Below are 10,313 nucleotides of genomic sequence, written 5' to 3' on the forward strand. Positions count from 1 at the left end.
GTGGGTTACAACTCATAAAATAGAAAACGCATAAAAGTAGAAATATTAAAACCGATAGCAATAACCCTAAAAAAATTTAAAAACCTAGAGGAAACTGACTAATCCCAGAGCAGATGTAGGAAAAGAGAGGAGGGAAGAAGAGGAGGGGAGAGGAAAAAATGGAAGAGAAGTTGGTCAGCTGGGGTCAATGTGGAAAGCCTCCCTGAAAAGCAAGGTTTTTAATTGCTTCCTAAAAGTCCACAGGGAGGGAGCTAGGTGGAGATACTCCGGAAGCTGTTTTCATAAGGTTGGAGCCACTGCAAAGGAGGCCCTAACTCTTGTAGAGGATTTATGAGCCTTCCCCAGGGTGGCCACCTAGAGGAGCCTTGACTGAGATGAGCTTGTGGGTCAGGCAGATGACATTAAGGAGAGATGCTCTGACAAGTAACATGGGCCCAAACCATGGAGGGCTTTGTATGTGAGTGTTAAAACCTTGAGTCTGATCTGGGACATCACGGGTAGCCAGTGGAGGCGAGCCAGAACAGGAGAGATGTGGTCAAATTTACTTGCACCAACCACCAGTCTGGCTGCTGCATTCTGGACCCCCTGAAGTCTCTGAAATAGATTCAAGGGGAGCTCCATGTAAAGGGCATTGCAGTAGTCAATCCAGGAGATGACTGGGGCCTACACCAAAGTCCTGAGGGAATTCTTGATTGGGTAGGGGCAAAGTTGGGCAGTTAACCTAAACTGGTTAAAGGCTGATCTGGACATGGCTGTAATCTGGAACTCCCAAGAAATAGCCGGGTCCAGAAGAATGCCCAAATTATGTACTTCATCCCAAAACTGTAGGGAAGTACCATCCAACCTAGAGACCATTCCTCCTAACCTATCAGAGGTTCCCCCCCCCCCCCGGCCCCAGGAGCAAAAGCTGTTTTGTCCGTGTTCAGTTTGAGCCTGTTAGCCCTGGTCCATTCCAGTATTGCAACCAGGCAACGCGCCAGTGTCTGGACAACATCCACTTCAGAGGTGGTAATGGAGAGATAAGAGTTCTGTATCATTAGCATACTGATTACACCTTACTCCAAAACTCCCCCAATAGCTTAACATAGATATTAAACAGCATTGGAGATAGTGCCAATCCCTGAGGAACCCCACACTGAATGGTCCAAAGTACTGACACTCTCTGGACATGGTCCTCAAGGAAGGATCAGAGCCAGCTCAATGCTAACTCCCCAATCTCAACCTCAGAGAGCCTGCCCCGGAGGATGCTGTGGTCGATGGTATCAAAGCCACTGAGAGATCTAGGAGTACCAAAAGGTTGCATCTGCCCCTGTCAGCCTCTCTTAAAAGGTCATCTCGCAGTGCAACCAGTGTTGTCTCAGTACCCCATCATGGGATGAATCCAGACTGGAATGGGTCAAGGCAATCCTGCTCCTCTAGGTATGGCTACAACTGGTTTGCCACTATCCTCTCAATCACCTTGCCCAGGAATGTTATGTTAACAATCAGATGGAAATTGTTAAGGTTGCCCAGTGCTAACTGGGGGCATTTGATGATGGGTTGGATGATGGTTTCTTTTAAGCGGGAGAGACGCATTCCCTCCATCAGTGATGAATTGATAATGTTCATAACCCAATCAATCATAACTTCCTTCATAGCTCCGATCAGCCACGCTGGGCAAGGATCCAGTGAGGAGGCAGTGGGCCTACTCTTAAGTTGTACTCTTATGTCCCTCAACTACGCTATGACACCCACCTAAAATAGTTGGAGGATGGTCACTTGGAAGATGGGGCAAACTCGTTTTCTGTAGCTCAGAAGGATAGGACCCAAAGTAGTGGATGAAAATTATGAGAAAGAAGACTTTTGCCTAAATATTAAGAACTCCTTGAGAGTAAGAGCTGAGCAACAGAGGAATGGACTGCCTCAGGGTTGGTGGATTCTTCTCCACTGGAGATTTGAAAACCGAGGTTAAATGGGCACTTGTCGGCAATGCTTATCTGTGGGTTTCCTGCTTTGACAGGGCATTGGCTTCATTCCTCTCTTTTTTGCCCCTTTTCTTCATTTTGGGGGAGATCCCTCCATTTCTTTTTTTTTTGTTTTGTTTTGTTTTGTTTTTTGGAGGGGTTTTGTTTGTTTTTTTGCTGCTGCCTCTGTCTGGCCAGCGTGCTGGACATAGATAAGAGAAGGCATCTATTTCCCCATATTCTAATAGTTTGAGTTAGGGGGCTCTGAGTATGTGTTGATTTTACTAATGTGCTTCCTCTTCTTGGTTCTTGGAAGAGGGAGTTTTGTGCTAATTTTCCCTGTGCAGGAGAGGTGCTTTCTCTGTTTGACTGATTTATTTTAAAAAGTATTTGATTAATTTACTGTGTTTTTATGCTGTTAAATGTAAATATTGAGGGGATGGGTTGAGGTACTACGCACACACAGCAAAAATGTTTTGTTTCCCACCACCCAATTTAAGCAACCAGCCAGTCAGGCACTGGCTGACTGCTTCCTTGCAATTTTTTTAAATTGCACTACTCAGTCCCATAGGTCTCTTTCGTGCTGGGTTGGTGGTACTGAAGTCCTAAAGTTGTTTTCTATTTTCTAATTTTTTGGTGCTTTACTGCTTTTCAAATTAGTTTGTGGGCAAGTGAGTTATTCCCCCCCCCCCAATTTCGGTAGGACTAGTGCAAGTTGAGTATCTTGGCTTGAGGAGTGTCTTTGTTGGTGGTGTGAAGTCAGGGGTGGGGACAGGCTTATGTTTTCTTTATAAAATAATGCCTGCATTGGTCTGATGATTTCCACCCCCTCCCCATACTGTTGCCTTCTTTTGGAACCTATTGATTCTCTCTTACCTTGCCCCTGCTTTTTTGGAGTAGTTTTTAAGGGGGCTTTGGGCTTTTAGAGTGTCAGAAAACACACACCCAAAATAAGGTTTCCCTTTTTCATATTGAAAGAAAGGACCAGTACATTAAAAATAAAAGAGGCACTTGTGAAAGATTCCCAAACAACTCAAAACGAAAGAAATATGAACATATTTGCCATGCACATTCCTAGTCACCTCAATTTTGTGTAGAAAGGAGAATGTGGTGGATTGGATCAGTTAGTACTTTTGCATAAACCTGTTCCCCCCACCCCCATTCATACATGAGAACTGCATACTTTGCCATGTTCTTTCTATGCTTTGTGACATTGAACCCCATTTTACAGCTTTCTTCTGCAGTTAAGGATGACTTTTCAAAGTAATAGAGGCTCTAGAAGGTAAAAGAAGACAGCAAAGTCATGCTCTACAACTGGAACTCCATTCACAATTCCTTTCTCCAGTTGGAACTCTGTTCACGCAACTTGGACAAGGAGAGATGTACAGGATCCCAGGCTTGTCACAAATGTATCCCATTTACAACAGTGGCAAAACAAACTAGGGAGCTTCCTCTAGTTTTTTTTCTCCCCTCCTCCCCCCCCCCCCAAAGAGGGAAAGAATCTGGGGTTGGTTCTTGGCTTCTTTCTCTGGATTGTGGAAGTGACCAATCAAAGAAGGGAAGCTGCTCCCTGCTATAAAGTATGATAAACTAATAGCAGAATAAAGCTCCAGATTTTTCATTATGTTATGTCTCCTGATGCAGGGGGGGGGAAGAATCATGTAGCACCCCAATGCTCGGTCATTGCAAGCAGAGTAGCTATGGATTTTTGCTTTGTCCCTTGCCGAAATACCTCCTGTGTGTTGATCACCACTACACACGAAGAGTTGTGAGAATGGGGGATTAAAGTTTACTGACGCTGTTTCTCATGCATACATAGTGATGAGAGTCTGGAAAATGTGTTCTTAATCCACTCTCAGAAAAGGGCACTTTCAAAAAGTGACATATGACTCCACAGAGAGGACGGAAAGCAATTCACAAGGAGACTGTGTTTTTCCTGCAAGGATGGTACAGAGACTGATGGACAGACAGATGGAAAGCCATTCTTACACAGTTCCCTCTGGTATTCCTAGACTATTTGGTGTGGCAGCTACATAATCAAATATTTGGAGACATATATGACATAACTCACTGCCTTCCAGACATTTCTACAAAGATTTGTGGTGGCATAAAGTGGCTGAAATCATGAATCTGTCCTGCATTTCTGTAAACCAAATGTACAGTAATTCAATTAAATTCAGTTTGCCAGAAATGGGATAGAGGAAAAAAGAGTCAGAAGAATCATCTTGCCCAACCTTAAAGAAACCCACACACATAAATCCCTTGTTTCTTCACTAGGGAACTGTCCAGCAAAATAAAGCAAACAAACAGTATAGACAACACAGCTGCAAGAAGTTATTTTTATTGGGATGCCTCTTATTTCCAAGGGACTTGCTTTCCTTTAGAACCCTCAGATCACCATGGTTTTATGGCCACACTTTCTAATCATGGCTAGTGCCTTCGTTTCAGGTACAAAGCTTTCTTCAAAGTGTGGGCAGGATGAAGCAACCAGAAATACAGGGAAGGTGTGTATGTGCCTTTTCCAAATGGGAAATTGAAACAATGCAAATTAACAAGGAAATCAGCGGAGGTTAACCTTGGACACACAGCGCTTTGGACTATAACAGAAGTGGCAGAGAAGCAGAGGGGAATATGGAATTAAGAGGAGAACAGGATAGGAGAAGAGAGACAGAGCTGGTATTATCCATGCCCAGGTCGTATTGAAAGTGATGTGATTTGAGGAAGTCACTCAGGGTCAGTGCGCCGAGAAAAGCGAAAGAGGTCAGCAAAGGAAGATCGTCCATCTATGGAAACAGGGAAAGAACAGTGAAAGAGCAATGAAACAGGCAGGAGGAAAACCAGAAAAGAGCAAAAAAAAAAATCATGGTGATCTAGGGCACTGGTTCTTAACCTTGGGTTACTCAGGAGTTTTGGACTACAACTCCCAGAAGCCTTCACTACCAGCTGTGCTGACTGGGGTTTCTGAGAGTTGCAGTTCAAAAGCATCTGAGTAACAAAGGTTAAGAACCACTGACTAGGGAATAACAGGAGAAGACAGTAATCAACTATATCAGAGGCAGCAGAAAGATTATGAAGGATAAGGACCAAATACAAGTTGTGCAATCAGCAGTGTAACACCAGTTTCAGTATAATCTACTGCTCTCTTTCATATATATTTCATAACCCGTGACAGCCAATATTCCATTCATATTCCCCTGCTCACCATGTTTATTATATATATGCCATAGCTTATTTTAATCATATTTTCATCCAAGCATCTTCTCTTCAGCCATCTTAAGTGCAGAGAAGGAGGCTTACTGTTGAAACACCTGTGTGAATATGTTTGCCTCAGCAGCTATCACCTACCTGGAGCTTCAATATATTGCATGTGAAGCCGCAACGCACAGAACCCCTGCTGGATATGCTGGCCGGAGAAATCTGGAATTTGCCACCCAAAAAGAGCCCCTTTCCCAAGCTCCATCACAACTCTCTTTAAAAACATCTCTCGTTCAGTTCTCCGTGTGGGTTACCCCCTTCAGTCCTAAGATCCGAAGTGAAGATTTCATGCCTAAGGAATGAGTCACCCCCCAACCTGATTCTTTCCAGCATCTGCTGGCTTCCCCCACCCCCACCCCAGGTGCATTCCTAACCCTTAAGTGCTTTTCATCCATTACAGAGGTGATGTCTATTGGCTGTATTGTTTCAGGAAGGATGCTTGAGAAGACACATACAGGAGAAGAAGGCGAAGGTACTGATGGCTGAATACCTCTCCTACACATGATTTGGAATGCAGCTTTTGTGACAGCAGGGGAGACATAAGAAGAGTAATGGAAAGTTAAGAAATCTCCCTTCCCCCTTGACTATGTGTAATGATCAAGACTCTTGGAGTACTAGTGAGAATTTAGGTAACTCTTTCCAATGTTAAAAGCGCTTTGCACACATGTATTTTATTGTATGCTCTACCCTGTTATCAGTGGGTATGGTGGCAGCAGTAACAATAACAATTGCTCTTACTATTATTCATATCATTTGTCACTCAACAACATGAGAGAGAGATCCAAGCAATGAAATCTTACTGCAGTTAGGTAACCTCTGTGAATTGAGCATCAATTCTGAGTTTGATACGGTGCAAGGGCCATGACAGAGAGGCAGTATAGTGTAGGCTAGTGGTTAGAGTCCTTGGCGGCTGGTATTAGGGCGTCCAAGGATCTACAGAGTGACCTTGGACCAGGCCTTCTCTCTAAGCCTAAGCTACTTCACAGAGTTGTTGTGCAGATGGGTGGTGGGGAGGGGAGCTACATATTGTGCTTTCAGCTCATCAGAAGAAAGGTGAAATATAATTGGAAAACTGATAAATAATAAAACATGGCACACAACATATGATAGATTATAAGAAGTCTGCAGTGTTAATTATCCAAGGCCTCTGACCAGAGCATGTTACCATAGTCTCTTGAGACTGAAGGATGCCTACTGCACACACCCTTCAACTTGTGGGAAGTCCTTCAGACTTGTTCAGTGGCGGGTTCCTGACCACACACAGTTTCCAGCGAACCTTCTCTCAAAACACAACCGCCTGAGAACAGCAACTGTAAAACCAAGACGCCTCTCAAGCAGCTTCCTCCCTAACTCTGGATATCTCCCTTGGTCTGCAAGTATGCAAGTAATCAGTCTCCTCCTAGGGAATTGTTTGCAGCAAAGCAACAGTTTAGGCACATTTCAAGACGAGTTTTATTTCATTCCTTTTCCCAGCCCCTTTTTTTTTTTTTTTTTTTTTTGGTCCATGGCCTTGTTAAGTAACATCTTATTTAAAAAATAATCATTCTTAGGAGCCTGAAACAATCTTTCCTGGCTGGCACAACAGGCCTGTGCGATCGGCCAGCTGCAGAGTTCCACGGGCTGTTGCCGTTTCCATCACTCAAGAGGGCCACATGCTGTTCAATCACATCAAGGGCAGGGAAAGTTCCCAAGGCTAAGAGCCTTATTAACGTCTAAGAAGTCCGGGAGCGCTGGACCAGTTCCTCTCGGAAGGGTTCCCGAAGGAAGCCAACTTTCACACCCGAGAAGCCACCGCGTGGCCGTGGGCCCCTCCGTCGGTTCCGCTCACAAACCTTTTTCATGGCAAAACGTAGGAGAAAAATCCAAGAGATTTCGGATTTTTTTTTCCCGGTGGGGGTAGGGCTGAACAGAAAAGGAATTCTAGGTAGCACCGCGGAGCTGCGTGGAAGGTGCTGAACCCCGCGAGGAAAGAAGGCGGAGGGACTTGCCGAACACCGGCCAAGGCGAACCGGCACCATCCACTGGGGAAAGTAACTTTGGATCTGGAACTGATCTTCCTGCAGCCGTGGGGGTGGGGGGGCTGAGGGACCGGCGCCGCGGCTCTACCCATGCGTCCCCCCCCCCATCTGTTCCCCATCACCAGCTTAGCCCATTTACACGAAGCGGTCCCTACTGCTGCTTACAGCTGGCCCACCCGCCCTGGATCGGTCCCTCGGGCTCCTCTAGAGAAAGACTTACCCTCTCTCAGACACACACACACGCCCTCCCCGATCGCGGGGTGCTCTCGTTCAAGCCGCAGCCGCCACTGCTGCAGCTGCCTTGGGAAAGGGGGGATTTAAGGAACCAGGCGCAGGAGGAGGAGGAGGCGGAGGTGGGACTTTTTTAAAAAAAAAAGTTAACAGTGAAACTGACCAACGGGACGAACTGTTTATCTAACCTGAAACCCAGAGGCAGTGGCCCATCAATCATGGCTAATTACACCCTGATGCCAAAGCCTTTAGAGACCCCTTGATCTACACACACACACACACACACACACACACACACACACACACACACACACAAATAGAGAGGGGGGGAGAGTGTGTGTCACCCGGCCACAAAATAGCAGCGTTGTTTTATCGGGTTGGGAGAGGAGGCGTTAACGCCTCACTCCTTAAGTTTTATGAGGGCAGAAGACCGGCAAGAGCAGTAGTTCTGTGAGAACCTCGAAATATGCACAGCTAGTTGTGTAAACCACTCCGCCAATTGGTGCAACAGGAGGATCGTACACACACACACAGAGAGAGAGAGAGAGAGAGAGAGAGAGAGAGAGAGAGAGAGAGAGAGAGACGGGGGGGAAGAGGCTGGAAAGAGGTGGAGGCGGGGAGAAATCTGGTAACATTTCATGCTGGAAAAAAAGAGGAGGAGGAAGAGGTGGGTGTCTCTCCGCTCCAGCCTGCATCATCTCCCCGAAGGATACACGCAGCATCCTCTCACTGCCAGTGAATGCTCGTTCAACAACCGAAGGGAGAACTGGACACGCTGAAACCACGGGAAAAGTCTCCTCGTTTGTAGCCTGCATGTATCAGAGGAGATCAGAGGAGTTCCCTCCCTTGAGTTCCCTCGTTTAAAAAAATAACAAGACCATACGTTACCCAAATGACGAACATCGCGTTATCACAAATACTTAGTAGACATCCTTCAGTCTCAAGAGACTATGGTAACATGCTCTGAATAGAGGACTTGGAACAGTCTCTAGAGTGGCTGAGAAGGCCAATTCGAGAGTGACTATCCCTTCCACACTGAAGACAGCTTGTTTGTTTGCTCACAAACAAAAACCAAGTTTTGCAAAGATCCATTAAGATTTCATTGGAAAGCAAGAACCAAAGCTGGCCCTGGCACTCTTAAAGTGCTACTTGCAATAAAAGAACATTTCTGATATCTATATGCATGTGTATACGGAATTCTGTTAATAAAATGCCACTCTATGTATTAACAATTTAATAATAACAACTATTATATTTCATAATATAGCACCGTCATCATGCATTGCATCCCAGAAACTCAGAGTCTAAATCTTAATGAGGAAGGAATAATTAGTGGTGGGATTTTTTGTTTGTTTGTTTGTTTGTTTAGTTGGTTGGTTGGTTATTTCAGTTACATGTGCTAAGCAGTAGCGCACAAGGAAATCTGGGGGGAAGTTTTTTAAAATAAGGGAAACTGAATTATACCTCTTAAAGAAAATTGCCTTTGATAACATTAGGAAACGATCACTAATTTTCCCCTCTGTCATTGGATGAAGGAGAGGCTCTCCAGTTCAGCTCCAAGTCATAGCCAGCTCTTACCAGCTTAGTGTCCATTGCTTGGTCTGTGAAGACTAAGTGTAGCCTTCTTAAAAAGTAGGTTGGAGGCTGTGTCAGGTATGGGGATCTAAGAGCGGCAAAAAGTTATCATAAATACAGAAATGGTCCAGTAGTTACTGTATTACTTAGTAGCTTCTTGTTTGAGGGTTGCAGTGTAAAAACTGAATGCTTCCAATCTGTTTACCTTTGTCTTATTTTCTATTCTTGTTAAGAGTTTGACAGATTCTGTCTCTGTGGCTTAAAATAGTTCTATTGGTATCCCATCTAACCCTGGTGATTTATTTCTTCCTAGTGCTTCCAGAACAACTTCCCCATTGCTTTCTGAAGGTTCTTCATTATAGATTCCTCTTCAAAGGAGTGTGTCACTTTTCTGTATAGGTCATCAGTATATTCTTTCAGTGTTTTTTCCTGGTCAGACAGTGTGCTTCCCTATTGATAATTCAGCTTTCCTAACCTAGCCTTAAATTTCCCTTTGATTTCTCAGATATTCTGAAAAAGATATCTTGTTTACCCCTTTTTTGTTCTTCTCTATTTCTTTATACTGATTGTTGTAATAGTTCTCTGTCTCTGCGTGACAGTTACTGAAAAACTGCATTCAGGATTCTGACTCATTTCTGTCACCTTTTACTTTTGCTTCTTCCATGTCCTTTACGATTTTAAGTGTTTCTTCCATCATCCGTCTAGGTTTTCCTTTGTTTTTTTTACTATGGGATTTTACTTTACTTTATTTTATTTTTGCATTCTTCCCTAATAATATCTGTAGTTTCAATCCCAAATTCTTCTGTTTCATGGTCAATTGAGTTTAGCAATGCAAACTTGTTCCTTATGTGGATTTTAAATTAATCAGGAATGTTGTTTGAATTATATTTTGGCACTATGATTCTTTTAATGTTCTCTTTCAGCTTTATTCTAATGTTAGATATTAACAGTTTATGAGTGTGATCAGTACCACAATCTGCTCCTGGTCTTGTTTTGGCATAAAAAATACAGCTTCTCCATCTCTTGCCTACAATTACATAATCTATTTGATTTCTCTATGGACCATCTGGTGATGTCCATGTGCACAGGCATCTGTTTGATTGTTTGTATTTGTAATAAACTTATAGTTGGCATTGTAGAACTCTGTGATCATTCCCCTGCTTCATTTCTATCCCTTAGCCCAAATTTATCAACAACACTCAGTTCTGCTTTGTTCCCTACTTTTGCATCCCAGCCACTTATGATTATAATCATGTCTTGTTTTGGTGTGTCATCATTTTTTCCTGGATGC

At 43.9% G+C, this 10,313-nt stretch overlaps 1 long non-coding RNA gene across 1 annotated transcript; it reads right to left on the minus strand.

Moving 5' to 3' along the window:
* Positions 1-2,104: 2,104 nt before the first annotated feature.
* LOC144586707 (uncharacterized) lies at positions 2,105-7,707 on the minus strand. The gene is made up of 2 exons (XR_013541702.1): positions 7,437-7,707; positions 2,105-4,726 (listed from the first exon to the last, which is right to left on the minus strand). It is a non-coding gene; the product is annotated as an uncharacterized LOC144586707 (long non-coding RNA).
* Positions 7,708-10,313: the final 2,606 nt, after the last annotated feature.

Source organism: Pogona vitticeps, chromosome 2 (assembly GCF_051106095.1).
Source record: "Pogona vitticeps strain Pit_001003342236 chromosome 2, PviZW2.1, whole genome shotgun sequence".
NCBI classification, from domain to species: Eukaryota; Metazoa; Chordata; class Lepidosauria; order Squamata; family Agamidae; genus Pogona; species Pogona vitticeps.